Below are 21,039 nucleotides of genomic sequence, written 5' to 3' on the forward strand. Positions count from 1 at the left end.
GGACTATGACTTGGTGTTGTAAAATTGTTTACAATTGTCAACCCCAGTCCATCACCGGCATCTCCACATCCACAGGTCGGCATCGCAAAGGATCCTCACATTTAACCAATTCAACCCCTTCCTGTTGATGTTAGTGACAGGTGCCTCATTGTGTGCCTTCCATATCACACGGGTTCCATCGACTACACCATGAACTCTGGGGAATCCAGCGATCCTGGGGAACACGGTAGACCTCTCCCTTTGGGGAATCCAGCGATCCTGTGGAACATGGTAGATCTCTCCCTTTGGGGAATCCAGCGATCCTGTGGAACACGGTAGATCTCTCCCTTTGGGGAATCCAGCGATCGTGGGGAACACGGTAGATCTCTCCCTTTGGGGAATCCAGCGATCCTGTGGAACACGGTAGATCTCTCCCTTTGGGGAATCCAGCGATCGTGGGGAACACGGTAGACCGCTCCCTTTGGGGAATCCAGCGATCCTGGGAACACGGTAGACCTCTCCCTTTGGGGAATCCAGCGATCCTGTGGAACACGGTAGACCTCTCCATTTGCGGAATCCAGTGATCCTGTGGAACACGGTAGACCTCTCCATTTGCGGAATCCAGCGATCCTGTGGAACACGGTAGACCTATTCCTTTGTCGATCTGGGGACATGTCGAGGTTGATGAACTGGGAAACCCTGCGGAATATCGCGTCCGTGACCTCATGAATTCACTCTCGCAGAGCTCTGGGTGATGGTGTCTCTGTGATCGGATGAATTCAGACTCTCACAGGGCTCTGGGTGATGGTGTATCTGTGGGCTGATGAATTCAGACTCTCACAGCGCTCTGGGTGATGGTGTATCCGTGACCTGATGAATTCAGACTCTCACAGGGCTCTGGGTGAGGGTGTATCTGTGGGCTGATGAATTCAGACTCTCACAGGGCTCTGGGTGATGGTGTATCTGTGGGCTGATGAATTCAGACTCTCACAGGGCTCTGGGTGAGGGTGTCTCTGTGGGCTGATGAATTCAGACACTCACAGGGCTCTGGGTGATGGTGTCTCTGTGGGCTGATGAATTCAGACACTCACAGGGCTCTGGGTGATGGTGTCTCTGTGGGCTGATGAATTCAGACTCTCACAGGGCTCTGGGTGAGGGTGTCTCTGTGGGCTGATGAATTCAGACACTCACAGGGCTCTGGGTGATGGTGTCTCTGTGGGCTGATGAATTCAGACTCTCACAGGGCTCTGGGTGAGGGTGTCTCTGTGGGCTGATGAATTCAGACACTCACAGGGCTCTGGGTGATGGTATATCTGTGGGCTGATTAATTCAGACACTCACAGGGCTCTGGGTGAGGGTATATCTGTGGGCTGATGAATTCAGACTCTTACAGGGCTCTGGGTGATGTTACACATGTCACCGGGGCCTAACTGAAATGACCCACATGCCACTGACGAGGACCTGCAGGAAATAGAAGGTGGCTGAAGCTCCTCTTGTGACATCTCACAGAGGCGGCCCATTGCCTCCTTGCGAAAACGAAGTCTCCACAGAAATATCTCTTCAGACAACAATGTGGCTGATGTGGAGTATATGGACTTTCAATTGGCGTTTGATAAAGTTCCGCATGGTAGGCCTAACACCAAGACTGCGGCCCCATTGAATAAAGGGGGCTGTAGCAACATGGGTACAGAAATTACTGGGGAACAGAAACAGAGAGAAGTGGTAAACGGTTGTTTTTCGGACTGGAGGAAGGTGTACAGTGGTGTTCCCCAGGGTCAGAGCTGGGACCACTGCTTTTCTTGATATATCTTAATGACTTGGACTTGGGTGTTCAGGGCACAATTCCAAAATTTCCAAAGCTTGGAAGGATCGTATACAGTGAGGAGGACACTGATAGACGTCAAGAGAAAACAGACAGGCTGGTGGCTTGGGCGGGCACGTGGCAGATGAAATTTAAAGCAGAAAAATGCGAATTGATACATTTTAGTGGGAAGAATGAGAAGACGCAATGTAAACTGGAGGGTACAACGCTAAAACGGATAAAGGAACAGAGATATCTGGGGGTTTATGTGCACAAATCGTTAAAGGTGGCAGGGTATGTTGAGAAAGCGTTTAAAAAAGCAACGGGATCCTAGGCTTTATAAATAGTGGCACAAGTACGAAAGTATGGAAGTCATGATGAACCTTTATAAAACACTGGTTTGACCACAATTGGAATATTTTGTCCAGTTCTGGGCACCACACTTTAGGAAAGATGTGAATGTCTTCGAGAGGGTGCAGAAGAGATTTACTAGAACGGTTCCAATGATGAGGGACTTTAGTTACGTGGATAGACTGGAGAAGCTGGGGTTGTGATTCTTGGAACGGATCGAGGTGTTCAAAATCATGAAGGGTCCAGACAGAGTAGATGGAGAGTAGATGGAGAGAAACTATTCCCATTGGTGGAAGGGTCAAGAACTAGAGGACATCGCTTTAAGGTGATTGGCAAAAGAACCAAAGGTGACGTGAGGAACACCTTTTTAACACAGCGAGTGGTTGCGATCTCGAATGCACTGCCCGAGGGGGTGGTGGAGGCAGATTCAATCGTGGCTTTCAAAAGGGAATTGGATAAGTACTTGATAGGAAAAAAATGCAGGGCTCCAAGAAAAGGGACGAGCTGGAATGATCTCGCACAGACAAGGCACAGATTCGATGGACCGAATGGCCTCCTTTCGTGCTGTAACCTTTCTCTGACGGTGTGATGGAAATGGGAGAAGAGTGAAAATGAGTCAAAATACGACCGTAATAACAACTATCAGGAGTGGGGGTTGAACCCACGCTGGTAAAACCCATTGAATCTTACGTTTAAACTCTTAAGCACTCGGTCATCCTGCGTTTTGAATTTGTGTGTAATGTGCCGGAGTGTCATTTCTTTCATCTCTTCGTCAGTCAAGGTCCAGAATGAAATGATGTCGGGAGTGGAGAAAGAGACTTTGAAAAGCGTTGAAGAATTGACACACGCACCCACACGGACAGATTGAAATACAGAGATGAAAGCTTTGAGAAAGAAAGCTCTGAACCGTAGTCGGCAGGATTCAAACCTGCGCGGGGAGACCCGAGTGGATTTTCAGTCGATCGCATAAACCACTCGGTCACAACTACTTGATTTCAGTTAAATGCTGTTCACTTAAAATTGCAACGATCCTTCCGTGCGGTAACATTTCTATCATGCAAATGAAGAAGAGTGACAATGAGCAGGATCAAAATGTAACCGAAGTAACAGCTGCGAGGAGTGGGGTTCGGAAACACGCGGGGATAAATCCACTGGATCTTAAATCCAAAGCCTGAACCACTCGGTCATCCTGGTCCTTCCAGCACGACCGTTAGTCTTTAGCTTTTTACATCCCTGTAGAAGCTTTTGGGGTCCGTTATGTTTCTTGCCAGTTTACTCTCAATTTCTATTTTCCCTCTTTATCAATTTCTTGGTCCTCCTTTGTTGAATTCTAAAATGCTCCCAATCCTCAGGCTTACTGCTTTTTCTGGCAACTTTATTGCCTCTTCCTTTGATTTAATATTATCTTTAATTTATCTTGTTAGCCACGGTTGGATCACTTTTCCTGTTGGGTTTTTGTGCCTTAAGGAATATATATTTGTTGCAGTCTATCACTGTCCTCCTCATTGTTTACTACACTTCCTAGTTTTGTGTCATCTGCAATTTTTAACATTTTGCCCTGTGCACCCAAGTCCAAGTCATTAATATATATCAAAAAAACAGTGGTCCCAATACCGACCCCGAGGGAACACCACTGTGCACCTCCCTCCGTCCGAAAAACTTTCACTTGCAATTTATCTCCAATATTTGATGTGGAAAATACATTGAAAGACTAACTCGGATAATCCCACTTTGACAATTTAATTTCACTGATATTCCAGCGATTTTAAACTCCATTCAGGTCTCTCTCTGCACCCGACCGACCCCCCCGGCTCCGCCCCGCCCCGCCCCCTTGTCTCCATCTGTGTCCATCTCTGCATCTGTACATCTCTCTCCCTCTATCTGTCTCTCTCTCTCTCTCTTTCTGTCTGTCTCTTTCTATCTCTCTGTGAATCTTTCCACAACAGCCCGTTAAATAAACTGTCATCAAATTATTCGTTCAGGCGGAACAGTCGAAATCCATTTTTCCTCAATCAGTCGATTGTCGCAATCAGTTGCAGAAACCTGTTGATCTGACTTCACCCGCTGAAGAACATTATCTTTCGCGTTTTGCTCATGGGGTGCGGTGGCCAAGTGGAAAGGCGTCGTTCTCGTCAACCGAAGAGCGCGGGTTCGATCCCCATCCGTACCTGCTTCAGGTTTCAAATTTTAATGAAATGACCGAATTGATGACAGTTTGTTTAACTTTCCACGGGCCACTGTTGAAAGAAGACTCACTGTTCACATTTCCATCTCTCTATCAGTTAAGATCCAGAATAAAGTGATGTGGGGTGCGAGGAAAAGAGTGATAAAGAGAGACACTGGGACAGAAAGAGACTCTCTCGGTCTGTCTGAGTCTGTGTCAGTCTCTCTCCCTCCATCTGTCTGATACCCGCAGATTTGAGAATCACAGGGTCAAAGAAGGAAACAGATTGGAACACATTGAGCCTGTGTCCTGTTTCAAAACCGACTCGCAGGAAAACGGCTCCGGTAGAATCGTTAAATGGTCAAAGTTTTTCTGGCGACTTTGACCTCTTCCCTGAGATGGGGAGACACGGGGACGTGGCGCGATTAAAAGGCTTCGGAAAAATCATTTCCAATTGGATATTTTCCATCGTGGTGAGATATCCCCCCTCAGCCAGGGATTTAGTTCCCCGACGGGGAGGAAGCATTTTTAAGAGGCCAACTACAAATTTTACTTCTTTGCCTCGCTTCTTCTTCAAAAACGACAGAGAAAAATAGAACAGAAAAATAATGAAACAGGTGATTGTCACTTTCAGAATATTATTGAGCGGAGACTGTTTGGGGACTGAATTCTTGGGGCCCGTCTGTTGCAGAGCACAAATGTGTTCCGATCTGTTTCCTTCTTTGACCCTGTGATTCTCAGATCTGCGGGTATTAGAGAGGGGGAGGGGGAGAGACAAACAGACACAGAGAGAGAGAGAGAGAGACAGACAGACAGAGAGAGAGAGACGGAGACAGAGAGAGAGCGACAGAGAGACAGAGACAGAGAGACACACACACAAAGACTGAACGTGAGACACACATTGAAACTTAGAGGGAGAGAGAGAGAGAGATTTAACGATTATGCCTCTTTGTGTAATGTGCCTGAGTGCATGTGTACATATAAATGCCGGTGTGTGTAATGTGCCTGTGTGTATGTTTAGTGCTGATGTTCCTTTGAGAGTGAGGTGCGAGCTTGAGGAAGCTTCCCACTCTCCCCTTGTGCGCAAAGCTTTCCAATAAACTTGAACTTTCGTCTGGTTTTGCTCCAAAAATTCGAGTCTAAAAATGTTTATATTTGTATGTATGCCTGCGTGTGTAATGCGCCTGTGTGTATGTGTGTGTATATATATATATATATATGTGATGCCTGCGTGTGTAATGTGTCTAAATGTGTGTGTGTTTGTGTGTGTCTCACTTTTTCTAAGCTTTTCTGAGTGGGTCTCTCTTTCTCTGTCTTTCTCGCTCTGTCACTCCCTCCCGCTCTCCCCACATCACGTTATTCTGAACCTTGACGAACAGAGAGATGGAAATGTGAAAGGTCAGTCTTCTTTCAACAGTGGCCCGTGGAAACCAGGGTTCAATTTCCCGACCGGGAGGTTACATTTTTATTGCCTTTAAAGCTTCACTTTCATTCCTCTTGCAATTTATCTCCAAGTGGAGGTTTACCAGAAAGATCCCACATCCAACAATGAAATGGATGGTCAGTCAATCTGCGTTTTGGTTTTGTTAGTTGAGGGAGGAAGGATAATTTCCTTAATAATGGATTCTAGCATTTTCATTTTAGACACACACATACACAGCCATGTACACACGCAGACACTGATACACAGACAGATACTAACACACACACACACACACACACACACAGGTACACTCACTGACAGACAGACACACGTGTAGATTGAACCGCAGAGATGAAAGGTCATCAAACAAATGGTTAAAATAGATTCACTGAAATCTGAATCCTGTTTAACGCCATCTGTGGTGAGTGTCCTTTACTGACCCACACCAGTTCTTCGTTAGTGTACTGGTGAGTATCACCGCTTATCACGCAAGTGACCGGGGGTTCAATTCTCCAACGGGGAGGTTGCACTTTCGCTGCCTTCAAAAGTTTCACGTTCATTTCTCTTGCAATGTATCACTAATATTTGATGCGGAAAATACACTGAAAGGCTATCACGGACCACGAGGCACCGGACACAACAAAGGCAAACCAAGCCCAGTCGACAATGCAAAGTCCTCCTCACCAACATCTTGGGACTTGTAACAAAATTGGGAGAGCTGTCCCAAGAATAGCCTGACATAGCCATACTCACAGAATCATACCTTTCGGCCAACGTCCCAGACTCTTCCATCACCATCCCTGGGTCTGTCCACTCCCACCGGCAGGACAGACCCACCAGAGGTGGCGGTACAGTGATATGCAGTCAGGAGGGAGTCCTCAGCATTGACTCCGGACCCCATGAAATCTCATGGCATCAGGTCAAACATGGGCAAGGAAACCTCCTGCTGATTACCACCTACCGCCCTCCTTCAGCTGATGAATCAGTCCTCCTCCATGTTGAGCAGCACTTAGAGGAATCACTGACGGTAGCAGGGGCACTCTGGGTGGGGAACATCCATGTTCATCACCAAGAGTGGCTCGGGAGCACCACTAAGTTAAGCGAATTGCAATGAACTAAATGGTTGAAATAGAGTCACTGAAAATTGGAGCTCATCTTACGCCATCCGTGGTGATTGTCCTTGACCGACTCACGGCAGTTCCTCGTTAGTATCGTCTGTCCAGCGGGAGACCGGGGAGGCCCAACTTTAACCGCTTTTAAAAGACAGAGAAACACTCTGAATTGCGTTGTAAAAGTGAGACACACACAAGCAGACACCCAAACACTCGACCAGATTGAAACGGAGAGATGAAAGGTTTGAAAAGAAAGCTCTGAACCGTAGTCGGCAGGATTCGAACATACGCGGGGAGAATCCAATGGATTTCGGGACGACGACTTGACCTGTTCGAAATGCTGTTCATATTAAAATTACAAAGATCCATCGCTCTGTAACAGACGAGCATTAAGAATCAGGATGCCTGTGTGGAATGTACCTGTATTTGTGTGTCTCACTTTTTCGAAGCTTTTCTGAGTGAGTCGCCGTTTCTCTGCCATTCTCTCTCTCTGTCACTCTCTCCCGCGCTCCCCACATTACTTTATTCTGGACCTTGATGAACAAAGAGATGGAAATGTGAAAGGTAAGTCTTCTTTCAACAGTGGCCCGTGGAAAGTTAAGCAAATTGTCATCAAATAAATGGTTAAAATAGATTCACTGAAACCTGAAGCGCGTCTGACGCCATCTGTGGTGAGTGTCCTGAATTAGCCCACGGCAGTTCCTCGTTAGTATCGTGGTGAATATCCCCGCCTGTTATGCAAGAGGCCGGGGCTTAATTCCCCGACGAAATATATCAAATCTTATTGCCTTTAAAAGCTTCACTTTCATTTCTGTTGCAATTTATCTTCAACATTGGATGCGTGAAAAAACACTGATAAACTAACTCGGACTATCCCACTTTCCACAATATAATTTCACTGATATTCCAGCGATTTTAAACCTTCCTCTCTGCGTCACCTTGATGACAGAACCACAATAATGAGCATGAAATGAAAGGCAGAGTCGCGTTGTTTTATTTTATTCGTTCATGGGATGTGGGCGTCGTTGGAGAGACCAGCATTTATTGCCCATCCCTAATCGCCCCTTGAGAAGGTGGTGATGAGCTGCCTTCTTGAACCGCTGCAGTCCGTGCGGTGAAGGTTCTCCCACAGTGATGTTAGGAAGGGAGTTCCGGGATTTTGACCCAGCTACGATGAAGGAACGGCGATATATTTCCAAGTCGGGATGGTGTGTGACTTGGAGGGGAACGTGCAGGTGATGATGTTCCCATGCGCCTGCTGCCCTTGTCCTTCTGGGTGGTAGAGGTCGCGGGTTTGGGAGGTGCTGTCGAAGATGCCTTGGCGAGTTGATGCAGTGCATCCTGTAGATGGTACACACTGCAGCCACTGTGCGCCGGTGGTGGAGGGAGTGAATGTTTAGGGTGGTGGATGGACCTGAGGAACTTCTGCAGCAGTGTCCTGGGGCTGAGATGATTGGCCTTTGGCAACCACTAACCATCTTCCTTTGTGCTCGGTATGTCTTCAGCCACTGGAGAATTTTCACCATGATTCCCATTGACTTCAATTTTACGAGGGCTCCTTGGTGCTACACTCGGTCAAATGCTGCCTTGATGTCAAGGGCAGTCACTCTCACCCCACCTGTGGAATTCAGCTCTTTTGTCCATGTTTCGACAAAGCCTGTAATGAGGTCTGGAGCCGAGTGGTCCTGGCGTAACCCAAACTGAGCATTGGTGAGCAGGTGCGGCTTGATAGCACTGTCGACGACACCTTCCATCACTTTGTTGATGTTTGCGAGTAGACTGATGGGGCGGTAATTGGCCGGATTGGTTGTGTCCTGCTTTTTATGGACAGGACAGACCTGGGCAATTTTCCACATTGTCGGGTAGATGCCAGTGTTGTATCTGTACTGGGACAGTTCTGGAGCACAAGTCTTCAGCACTAGAGCGGGGATGTTGTCGGGGCCCGTAGCTTTTGTTGTATCCACTGCACTCAGCTGTGAGACACACACGCACAGACACATTACACACACGCAGCCATGTACAAATCGACACTGATACACAGATAGATAATCACACATACAGTTACACACACTGACATACAGACACACACGTGTATGTTTAAACGCAGATATGGAAGGTTTGAAAAGAAAGCTGTGAACCGTTGTCGGCAGGATTCGAAGCTGCGGGGAGGCCCCAATAGATTTCTGGTCCATTGCCTTCAGCACAACGACTTAACCTCAACTAAAACCTGCTCACTTAAAATGGCAACGACCCATCGCTCTGCAACACACAGGCACCAAGGTTCACGAGGCCTGTGTGTGTAATGTGTATGTTTGTCTCACTTGTTCTGAGCTTTTCTGAGTGGGTCTCCTCTTTCTCTGTCTTTCTCTCTCTCTCTGTCACTCTTTCCCGCGCTCCACACATCACTTTATTCTGGACCTTGACTAACAAAGAGATGGAAATGTGAAAGGTAAGTTTTCGTTCAACAGAGGCCGGTGGAAAGTTTGTGTGCAACGTGCCTGAGGGTCACTTCCACGCTTTTCTGAGTGTCTCACAGTCTTTCTTTCTCCCTGTCATTTTGTCCCCATCTCCCCACATCATTTTGCTCTGTCCCTTGACCAACAAAGTGATGGAATTGTGAAATGTAAGACCTCTTTCAACAGAGACCCATGGAAAGTTAAACAAACTATCATCGAATAAACAGTTTAAAAAGATTGACTGGAACATAAAACATGTCTCAGACCACCTGTGGTGAGAGGACATTCACTTCGTGCATCAGTTCTCCGTTAGTGGGAGCACGCGGGAGACCGAGGTTCAATTGTGGCATTAAAAGTCTCACTTTTATGTTTCTGGCCATTTATCTACAATATTGGATGCAGAAAATCTATTGATAAAATGTTCCCACCTTCCCGAAATTAATTGCACTGATATTCCAGCGAATCTCAGATCTCTCTTCTCTGCTCCACTCTGGCCTTTGAGTCTGAAGATTGTGGGTTCAAGCCCCACCCCACCAGAGAGCTGAGCAGAGCAGAGGTTCCCAAACCGGGAACCGGACAAGGTTCGCAAGGGGTCTGAGAAGAGGGAGGCCGGTGAAACTCACAAAACAGGAGATGCCTGCAATACCAATCGTCTCCAGTGGTGGCGGTGCAGCTCTCCCCTCAACTCTCTCAGTTTGATGCAATCACAATTGCCCACAACAAAAATTTGCATTGATATCGAGTCTTTAACGCAGCAAAACGCCCCAAGGCGCTTCACACCAGCGTAATCGGACAAACAATTGACGCAGAGCCGCATGACTGGTATAGTTATCAGCCGTCGCTCAGTGGGCATCAGTCTTGGCAACTAGCTCACAATGTGTTGAAAGAAGGCTTGTCTTTCACATATTCCATCTCTTTGTTAGTCAAAGTCCAGAATGAAATGATGTGGGGAGCGGGGGAAAGAGTGACAGAGAGACACTCTGAAAAGCGTTGAATAAGTGAGACACACACGGACAGACACAATACACACACACTGACTCAGCAGACACTGATACACAGATAGATACTCAAACACACAAGTACACACACTGACAGACAGACACACACATGTCGGTTGAAACGCAGACGTGAAGGGTCTGAAAACAAAGCTCTGAACCTGCACGGGGAGACCCCATTGAATTTTTTATCCATCGCCCGAAACAACTCGGCCACGACTGCGAGAGCTCAGCTAAATGCTGCTCACTTAAAATTGCAACGATCCATCGCGCTGCAACAGACGGGCACCAAGAACGACCGTGCCTCTGTGTGTAATGTGTGTGTGTCTCATTTTTTCTCAGCTTTTCTGTGTGAGTGTCCGTTTCTCTGTCTTTCTCTCAATAGTCCAATATTCCCTTTGCCTTCTGGATTACTTGCTGCACCTGTATGGTGACTTTATGTGTTTCATGTACGATGACACCCAGATCCCTCTGTACTGCAGCATTTTGTAATATTTCTCCGTTGAAATAATATTTTGCTTTTTTATTGTTCCTGCCAAAGTGGATGACTTCACATTTTCCCACCTTATATTCCATCTGCCAAATTTTTGCCCATTCGCTGAACCTGTCAATATCCCTTTGTGTCACCCTCGCAACTTGCTTTTCCACCTATTTTCGTATCATCTGCAAATTTGGCAACAATACACTCTGTGCCTTCATGCAAGTCATTGATATATATTGTAAATAGTTGAGGCCACAGCACTGATCCCTGCGGCACCCATCAGTTACCGATTGCCATTTTGAAAATGACCCTTTAATCCCGACTCTTTGTTTTCTGTTCGTTAGCAAATCCCCAATCTATGAACTCTTATCTTGTGCCTGTTATTCTCTGCGAGGTAAAGGTCAGAAGCAGTGGCAGGAAGCGGCAGAAGGCACGGGTGGGTGCAAGCGTGGAGAATAACAAGCAGCAGGGATACCACCTTTTATATGGCACGTTTTCGAATGCCTTTTGGAACTCCAAATATACTGCATCCATTGGTTCCCCTTTATCCACCCTGATCGTTACTTCCTCAAAGAACTCCAATAAAATTTTCAGACACGATTTCCCATTCATAAAACCATGTTGACTGTTCTAGATTGTATCATGAGTCCGCGAATGTCCTGCTCCGAGTTCTTAATAATGGATTCGAGCATTTTCATTTGACACACACTCGTATCGGTTGAAACGCAGAGATGAAAGGTCGGAAAAGAAAACTCTGGACCGTAGTCGGCAGGATTCGAACTTTCGCGGGGAGACCCCAATGGATTTCTAGTCCATCGCCTTAACCACTCGGCCACGACTACTTGCTAAAAGCACAATGCTGCTCACTTAAAATCGCAATAATCCAGCGCTCTGCGACACAGAACAGCAGAACTGGTGTCGGTGTCAGCCGTCGGTCAGGGGGTCGATTGTTCACGCAAGTTACTCGTTTGTATAGTGGTGGGTATCCCTACCTATTACATGGTCGACCTGGCTTAAAATACACCTGGACGATGAACTTCTACGACATTTAAAGTTTTCATTTATCTCCAAAATTGGACGTGTGAAAAAACACTGATGAACGAACTCGGACAATCCCACTTTCCACAATCTAATTTCACTGATATTTCAGCGATTTTAAATCTCACTCTCCGCGTCACCTCGATGTCAGAACCACAATAATGAGCAAGAAATGAAAGGCAGAGTCGCGTTGTGAACAGACCCGGGCTAATTCAGCATCCCGAAGTGGCTGATGGAGGCAGATTCAATGATGGCTTTCAAAACGGAACGGGATAAGCACTTGAAAGGAAAAAAATTGCAGTGCTCGGGGGATAGGGCGGGGTAGTGGGACCAGCTGGATTGGTCTTGCATGGAGCCGGCACGGACACGATGGGCCAAAAGGCCTCATTCCGTGCTGTTACCTTTCTATGATTCTGTGATGCAAATGGCAAAAGAGAGTCAATGATCAGTATCAAAATATAACGGAAACAATATCTACCACGAGTGGGGCTTGAATCCACGCGGGTAGAAACCCATTGGATTTTAAATCTAACGCCTTATCCACTCGGCCATCCTGGTCCTTTCACAATCTTGCTTTATGTGTAATGTACTTAAGTGTCACTTCTTCTACGCTTTCCTTTGTCATCAAATAAATGGTTGGAATGGATTCAATGAAATTTGAAGCGTGTCAAACGCCATCTGTGGGGAGTGTCCATCAACTGCTCACGCCAGTTCCTCGTTCGTGTTGTGCTGAATATCCCCATTTGTCACGCGGTTGATCAGCGTTCAATTCTCCAATGTCGAAGTCCCGGTGTTTCTGCCTTTAAAAGCTTCACTTTCATTGATCTCCACTATTTGATGTGGAAAATACACTGAAAGTCGAACTCGGACCATCCGACTTTCCACAATTTAATTTCACTGATATTCCAGCGATTTTAAAACCTGCTCTCTGCCTCACTCTTCACCTCGATTTCAGAACACTAATAATGTGCAAGTAATGAATACGCAGAATCGAGCTGTTTGCAGACCCGGGCTAATTCAGCCGCTCTAAATAGAGAGAGAGAGACATACAGAAAGAAATTTATTTCGAATATTTGATGTGGAAAAAACATTGAAAGACTTACTCGGACCATCCCACTTTCCAAAATTTAATCTCACTGATACTCCAACGATTTTAAAACTCTCTATTAAGGTCTCTCTATCTCTCTCTCCCCATGTCTCCATCTCTCTCCCTCGTTTTCTCTCTCTGTCTCTTTCTATCTCTCTCTCTGTGAATCTTTCCACAATGGCCCGTGAAATGAACTGTCATGAAATTATGACTTCAGGCGGAAAAGTCGAAATCCATTGCTCCTCAATCAGTCGATTGTCGCAATCAGTTTCTGAAAGCTGTTGATCTGACTTCAGCCGATGAAGAGCATTATTATCCCGTTATCGATCGAGGGGTGCGGTGGCCAAGTGACGAAGCATCGGTTTCCTAAACAAAACCGCGCGGGTTCGATCCGCGTCCGTTCCTGTTTTCAGCTTCAAATATTAATGAAATGATCAATTTGATGACAGTTTGTTTCACTTTCCACGGGCCACTGTTGAAAGAAGACTCACTGTTCACATTTTCATCTCTCTGTTCGTTGAGATCCAGAATGAAGTGATGTGGGGTGCGAGGAAAAGAGTGATAAAGAGAGACACTCAGAAAGAGATTCTCTCGGTCTGTCTGAGTCTGTGTCACTCTCTCTCCCTTCATCTGTCCAATCCCCGCAGATTTGAAAATCACAGGGTCAAAGAAGGAAACAGATTGGAACACATTGTCCCTGTGTCCTGTTTCAAAACCGACTCCCAGGAAAACGGCTCCGGTTGAATCGTAAAATGGTCAATGGTTTCTCTGTCTTTCTCTCAATATTCCGTTTGCCTTCTGGATGACCTGCTGCACCTGTATTTTGAATTTTTGTGTTTCATGCACGATGATACCCAGATCCCTCTGTACTGCAGCATTTTGTAGTATTTCTCCATTGAAATAATATTTTGCTTTTTTATTTTTCCAGCCAAAGTGGATGAATTCATATTTTCCCACCTTATATTCCATCTGCCAAATTTTTGCCCATTCGCTAAAACTGTCAATATCCCTTTGTAGATACTTTGTGTCACCCTCGCAACTTGCTTTTCCACCTATTTTCGTATCATCAGCAAATTTGGCCACAATGCACTCTGTCCCTTCATCCAAGTCATTGATATATATTGTAAATACTTGAGGCCCCAACACTGAGCCCTGCGGCACCCATCAGTTACCGATTGCCATTTTGAAAATGACCCTTTAATCCCAACTCTTTGTTTTCTGTTAGTGAGCAAACCCCCAATCTATGAGCTCTTATCTTGTGCCTGTTATTCTCTGCGTGGTAAAGGTCAGAAGCAGTGGCAGGAAGCGGCAGAAGGCACGGGTGTGTGTAAGCGTGGAGTATAACAAGCAGCAGGGATATCACCTTTTCTGTGGCACCTTATCGAATGCCTTTTGGAAATCCAAATATACTGCATCCATTGGTTCCCCTTTATCCACCCTGATCGCTACTTCCTCAAATAACTCTAATAAAATTGTCAGACACGATTTCCCATTCATAAAACCATGTTGACTATTCTAGATTGTATGATGAGTCCGCGAATGTCCTGCTCCGACTTCTTGACAATGGATTTTCATTTTGCACACACTCGTGTCTGTTGAAACGCAGAGATAAAAGGATAACTCTAAACCGTAGTCGGCAGGATTCGAACCTGCGCGGGGAAACCCCAATGGATTTCTAGTCCATCGCCTTAACCACTCGGCCACGACTACTTGCTAAAAGCACAATGCTGCTCACTTAAAATCGTAATAATCCAGCGCTCTGCGACACCGAGCCGCAGAACTGGTGTGTGTATCAACCGTCGGTGAGGGGGTCGGTTGTTCACGCTCGTTGCTCGTTTGGATCGTGGTGGGTATCCCTACCTATTACTTGGTCGACCTGGCTTCAAATACACCTGGACGATGAATTTCTTCTGCCTTCAAAGATATCATTTATCTCCAACATTGGACGTGTGATAAAAAGACTGATGAACGAACTCGGACAATCCCACTTTCCACAATCTAATTTCACTGATATTTCAGCGATTTTAAATCTCACTCTCCGCGTCACCTCGATGTCAGAACCACAATTATGAGCAAGAAATGAAAGGCAGAGTCGCGTTGTGAAGAGACCCGGGCTAATTCAGCATCCCGAGTGGCTGATGGAGGCAGATTCAATGATGGCTTTCAAAACGGAACGGGATAAGTACTTGAAAGGAAAAAGGTTGCAGTGCTGGAGGGATAGCGCGGGGGAGTGGTACTAGCTGGATTGGTCTTGCATAAAGCCGGCACGGACACGATGGACCAAAAGGCCTCCTTCCGTGCTGTCACCTTTCTCTGATTCTGTGAAGCAAATGGCAAAAGAGAGTCAATGATCAGTATCAAAATGTAACGCAAACCGCACCTACCAGGAGTGGGGTTCGGACCCCACGCGGGTATAAAACCATCGGATCTTAAATCCAACGCCTTAACCACTCGGCCATCCTAGTCCTTTCATAATGTTGCTCTATGTGTAATGTGCTTGAGAGTCACTTCTTCTACGGTTTTGTTTGTCATCAAAGAAATGGTTGGAATGGATTCAATGAAATTTGAAGCGTGTCCAACGCCAACAGTGGGGAGTGTCCATCAACTGTTCACGCCAGTTCCTCCTTCGTGTCGTGCTGAATATCCCCATCTGTCACGCGGTTGATCAGCGTTCAATTCTCCAATGTCGAAATCCCGGTGTTTCTGCCTTTAAAAGCTTCACTTTCATTGATCTCCACTATTTGATGTGGAAAATACACTGAAAGTCGAACTCGGACCATCCGACTTTCCACAATTTAATTTCACTGATATTCCAGCGATTTTAAAACCTGCTCTCTGCCTCACTCTTCACCTCGATTTCAGAACACTAATAATGTGCAAGTTATAAATCCGCAGAATCGAGCTGTTTGCAGACCCGGGCTAATTCAGCAGCTCAAAATAGAGAGAGAGAGACATACAGAAAGGAATTTATTTCCAATATTTGATGTGGAAAAAACATTGAAAGACTAACTCGGACCATCCCACTTTCCAAAATTTAATCTCACTGATACTCCAACGATTTTAAAACTCTCTGTTAAGGTCTCTCTATCTCTCTCTCCCCATGTCTCTATCTCTCTCCCTCGTTTTCTCTCTGTCTCTTTCGATCTCTCTCTCTGTGAATCTTTCCACAATGGCCCGTGAAATGAACTGTCATGAAATTATTAGTTCAGGCGGAATAGTCGAAATCCATTGCTCCTCAATCAGTCGATTGTCGCAATCAGTTGCTAAAAGCTGTTGATCTGACTTCACCCGATGAAGAACATTATCATCCGTTTTTGGCTTGTGGGGTGCGGTGGCCAATTGGAAAAGCGTTGGTCTCATTATAATAGAAAAGCGCGAGCTCGATCCCCGTCCGTACCTGTTTCCAGCTTTAACTTTTAATGAAATGACCGATTTGATGACAGTTTGTTTCACTTTCCACGGGCCACTGTTGAAAGAAGACTCACTGTTCACATTTCCATCTCTCTGTTAGTTAAGATCCAGAATAAAGTGATGTGAGGTGCGAAGAAAAGAGTGGGAAAGAGAGACACTCAGAAAGAGAGAGAGACACTGGGACAGAAAGAGACTCTCTCGGTCTGTCTGAGTCTGTGTCAGTCTCTCTCCCTCCATCTGTCCAATACCCGCATATTTGAGAATCACAGGGTCAAAGAAGGAAACAGATTGGAACAAATTGAACCTGTGTCCTTTTTCAAAACCGACTCCCAGGAAAACGGCTCCGGTTGAATCATTAAATGGTCAATATTTTCTTCTTCTTTCTCTCAATAGTCCAATATTTCGTTCGCCATCTGGATTACCTGCTGCACCTGCATGGTGACTTTTTGTGTTTCATGTACGATGACACTCATATCCCTCAGTACTGCAGCATTTTGTAGTATTTCTCCATTGAAATAATATTTTGCATTTTTATTTTTCCTGCCAAAGTGGATGAATTCACTTTTTCCCACCTTATATTCCATTTGCCAAATGTTTGCCCATTCGCTTAACCTGTCAATATCCCTTTGTAGTTACTTTGTGTCACCCTCGCAACTTGCTTTTCCACATATTTTCGTATCATCAGCAAATTTGGCCACAATGCGCTCTGTCCCTTCATCCAAGTCATTGATACATATTGTAAATAGTTGAGGCCCGAGCACTGATCCCTGCGGCATCCGTCAGTTACCGAATGCCATTTTGAAAATGACCTTTAATCCCGACTCTTTGTTTTCTGTGAGTTGGCAAATCCCCAATCTATGGGCTCTTATCTTGTGCCTGTTATTCTCTGCGTGGTAAAGGTCAGAAGCAGTGGCAGGAAGCGGCAGAAGGCACGGGTGTGTGCAAGCGTGGAGTATAACAAGCAGCAGGGATATCACCTTTTATGTGGCACCTTATCGAATGCCTTTTGGAAATCCAAATATACTGCATCCATTGGTTACCCTTTATCCACCCTGATCGTTACTTCCTCAAATAACTCTAATAAAATTGTCAGACACGATTTCCCATTCATAAAACCATGTTGACTATTCTAGATTGTATGATGAGTCCGCGAATGTCCTGCTCCGACTTCTTGACAATGGATTTTCATTTTGCACACACTCGGATCGGTTGAAACGCAGAGATTAAATGACAAAATGGTAACTCTAAACCGTAGTCGGCAGGATTCGAACCTGCGTGGGGAGACCCCAATGGTTTTCTAGTCCATCGCCTTAACCACTCGGCCACGACTACTTGCTAAAAGCACAATGCTGCTCACTTAAAATCGTAATAATCCAGCGCTCTGCGACACCGAGCCGCAGAACTGGTGTGGGTATCAACCGTCGGTGAGGGGGTCGGTTGTTCACGCTCGTTGCTCGTTTGGATCGTGGTGGGTATCCCTACCTATTACATGGTCGACCTGGCTTCAAATACACCTGGACGATGAACTTCTTCTGCCTTTAAAGATATCATATATCTCGAACATTGGACGTGTGATAAAAAGACTGATAAACGAACTCGGACAATCCCACTTTCCACAATATAATTTCACTGATATTTCAGCGATTTTAAATCTCACTCTCCGCGTCACCTCGATGTCAGAACAACAATAATGAGCAAGAAATGAAAAGCAGAGTCGCGTTGTGAAGAGACCCGGTCTAATTCAGCATCCCGAAGTGGCTGACAGAGGCAGATTCAATGATGGCTTTCAAAACGGAAAGGGATAAGTACTTGAACGGAAAAAAAAAGTGCATTGCAAGGGGGATAGGGCGGGTAGTGGGACCAGCTGGATTGGTCTTGCATGGAGGCGGCACGGACACGATGGGCCAAAAGGCCTCCTTCCGTGCTGTCACCTTTCTCTGATTCTGTGATGCAAATTGCAAAAGAGAGTCAATGATCAGTATCAAAATGTAACAACTACCAGGAGTGGGGTTCGAACCCACGCGGGTATAAACCCATTGGATCTTAAGTCCAACGCCTTAACCACTCGGCCATCCTGGTCGTTTCAGAATCTTGTTCTATATGTAATGTACTTGAGTGTCACTTCTTCTACGCTTTTCTTTGTCATCAAATTCATGGTTGGAATGGATTCAATGAAATTTGAAGCGTGTCTGACGCCATCTGTGGGGAGTGTCCATCAACTGCTCACGCCAGTTCCACGTTGGTGTCGTGCTGAATATCGCCATCTGTCACGCGGTTGATCAGGGTTCAATTCTCCAATGTCGAAGTCCCGGTGTTTCTGCCTTTAAAAGCTTCATTTTCATTTATCTCCAATATTTGATGTGGAAAATACACTGAAAGTCGAACTCCGACCATCCCACTTTCCACAATTTAATTTCACTGATATTCCAGCGATTTTAAAACCTGCTCTCTGCCTCACTCTTCACCTCGATGGCAGAACCCGAATAATGTGCAAGAAATGAAGACGCAGAATCGAGCTGTGAGCAATCCCGGGCTGATTCAGCAGCCCGCAACAGAGAGAGAGAGAGAAACAGAAAGAAAGAGAAACAGAGAGCGAGACACAGGAAGAGAGACGGAGAGTGAGAGAGGCACTGATGAGGGCGCAGAGGAGGTTTACGAGAAATATCCCACATACAACAATGAAATGAATGGCCAGTTAATCTGCGTTTTGGTGGTGTTAGTTGAAGAAGGAAGTTTCGCAAATTGTCATCAAATAAATGTTCAAAATAGATTCACTGAAATTTGAAGGGTGTCCAACGCCATCTGTGGTGAGTGTCCATCACCAGATTACACAAGCTCCTCGTTAGGATTGTGGTGAGTATCCTCGCCTGGAACTCGAACACCCGCGGTTCAATTCCCCGACCGAAAGTGGAACTTTTGCTGCCTTCAAAATCTTTACTTTTCGTCCTGTGCCAGTTCCTCGTTCGTGTTGTTGTGAGGGACAGGGAGAGACAGAGAGACAAAGACATCGGAAAGGGCGGAGAGGAGATTCACCAGAAAGATCTCACATACAGCAATGAAAAGGATGGTCAGTTCATCTGCTTTTTGGTGGTGTTCATTATCGTCCAGGTTTGGAAATTTGCGACCAGCAAGGCCCCACAAACAGCAATGACAGAGTAACAGGTGCATGAGGCAGATGGAACAAGAGTTTGAATGAGCAACATCAAAATGTAACGGAAATAACAGTTATCAGAAATGGGTTTCGAACCCACGCGGGTATAAACCCGTTGGATTTTTAGTCTAATATTTTAACCCCACGCCTCCATGCTTGTCGATGTGTTGAGATGGTGCTGAGTATCCCCGAGTGGTGAAGGCGATGGATCAGAAATCCATTGGGATCTTTCCGCGAAGGTACGGATCCTGCCGACTGCGGATGCCATTATCAGCGGTTTAACATGCAGCAAACTTCTCATTCTTCAGTGAATTAAAAATGCACGGCTTTGAACACTTCGAGTTTTATGCTCGTTGGAATTGATCTGCAAGATTTCACGAAATCGACGACAGAAATAGAACAAAGAATGTGCCAAATGACCGATAGTCTGTCTCTCTCTGTGTGTTTGAGTCACCCGATGTGTTTCTGTCTGTTTGTGTGTGTGTGCGCGCGCCACACATTTTCTCCGTTTTTCTGAGGGGGTCTCTGTCTCTTTCTTTCTCTCCCTCACTCTCTCCCGCGTTCCTCACATAATTTGACTCTGGACATGATCCAACAAAGAGATGGAAAAGTGGTCGTTCATCTTCTTTCACCAGTGGCCCGTGGAAAGTTAAATAAAGTGTCATGAAGCACCAGGCCGAGTGGTTAAGGACTTAAGATTCAATTGGTTCACAACCGGGTGAACCCCACTCCAGGCAGCTCTTGAATTGAATCCCGTTACACTTTCATACTGCTCAGTTCCACTCGTTTCCCATCTGCATTATGTACCTGTTACTTTGTCATTGCGGTTTGTGGGACCTTGCTGTGCGCATGGCTGGAAACCTGGACGATAATCTTTCCTCAAACAATACCACCAAAAAACAGATGAACTGTTGGTTCTGACATCGAGGTGAAGGGTGAGGCAGAGAGCAGCTTTTAAAATCGCTGGAATATGAGTGAAATTAAATTGTGGAAAGCGGGATGGTCCGAGTTTGTCTTTCAGTGTATTTTCCGCATCCAATATTGCAGGTAAATTACAAGAGAAATGAAAGTGAATCTATTAAAGACAGCAAAAGTGTAACCTCCCTGTCAGGGAATTGAATCCTGGTCTTCCGCGTGGATTTTTCTCTCTGAATACACAGATTCCAATGTTGAAAACGTGACAGGAACATTCTCTCCAACACGAATTATAGAGAAGACACTTGGAAATCCATGAACAGACATTGATGGCCTGATGGTAGCACTGGGTCTGGATATGGAATGGCCGGTTCAAATCACTGGAGAATGACAAGAATCCCATCGTTTTAATTCTGTTTGGGAATCAAATCACTTATTTAATTTTTTTAAATAAAGCATTAAGCAATATAAGAGCATAAGAACATAAAATAGGAGCAGGAGTAGGCCACTCGGCCCCTCGAACCTGCACCGCCATTCAATAAGATCATGGCTGATCTTCGACCTCAACTCCACTTCCCGCCCGATCCCCATATCCCTTGATTCCCCGAGAGTTGAAAAAATTATCGATCTCAGTCTTGAATATATTGAATGACTCAGCATCCACAGCCCTCTGGG

The 21,039-nt window shown here is 45.7% G+C and overlaps 6 non-coding genes across 6 annotated transcripts; all 6 read right to left on the reverse strand.

The window, feature by feature from the left end:
• Nucleotides 1-11,522: 11,522 nt before the first annotated feature.
• Nucleotides 11,523-11,604, reverse strand: trnas-aga (transfer RNA serine (anticodon AGA)). The gene has a single exon. It is a non-coding gene; the product is annotated as a tRNA-Ser (tRNA).
• Nucleotides 11,605-12,275: 671 nt separating this feature from the next.
• trnal-uaa (transfer RNA leucine (anticodon UAA)) lies at nucleotides 12,276-12,358 on the reverse strand. Its single transcript has one exon. It is a non-coding gene; the product is annotated as a tRNA-Leu (tRNA).
• Nucleotides 12,359-14,515: 2,157 nt separating this feature from the next.
• On the reverse strand, nucleotides 14,516-14,597 carry trnas-aga (transfer RNA serine (anticodon AGA)). The gene has a single exon. It is a non-coding gene; the product is annotated as a tRNA-Ser (tRNA).
• A 671-nt stretch (nucleotides 14,598-15,268) lies between these two features.
• Nucleotides 15,269-15,352, reverse strand: trnal-uaa (transfer RNA leucine (anticodon UAA)). The gene has a single exon. It is a non-coding gene; the product is annotated as a tRNA-Leu (tRNA).
• Nucleotides 15,353-17,548: 2,196 nt separating this feature from the next.
• Nucleotides 17,549-17,630, reverse strand: trnas-aga (transfer RNA serine (anticodon AGA)). Its single transcript has one exon. It is a non-coding gene; the product is annotated as a tRNA-Ser (tRNA).
• A 664-nt stretch (nucleotides 17,631-18,294) lies between these two features.
• On the reverse strand, nucleotides 18,295-18,377 carry trnal-uaa (transfer RNA leucine (anticodon UAA)). Its single transcript has one exon. It is a non-coding gene; the product is annotated as a tRNA-Leu (tRNA).
• Between the last annotated feature and the right edge of the window lie 2,662 nt (nucleotides 18,378-21,039).

Source organism: Heptranchias perlo, unplaced genomic scaffold, assembly GCF_035084215.1.
Source record: "Heptranchias perlo isolate sHepPer1 unplaced genomic scaffold, sHepPer1.hap1 HAP1_SCAFFOLD_56, whole genome shotgun sequence".
NCBI classification, from domain to species: Eukaryota; Metazoa; Chordata; class Chondrichthyes; order Hexanchiformes; family Hexanchidae; genus Heptranchias; species Heptranchias perlo.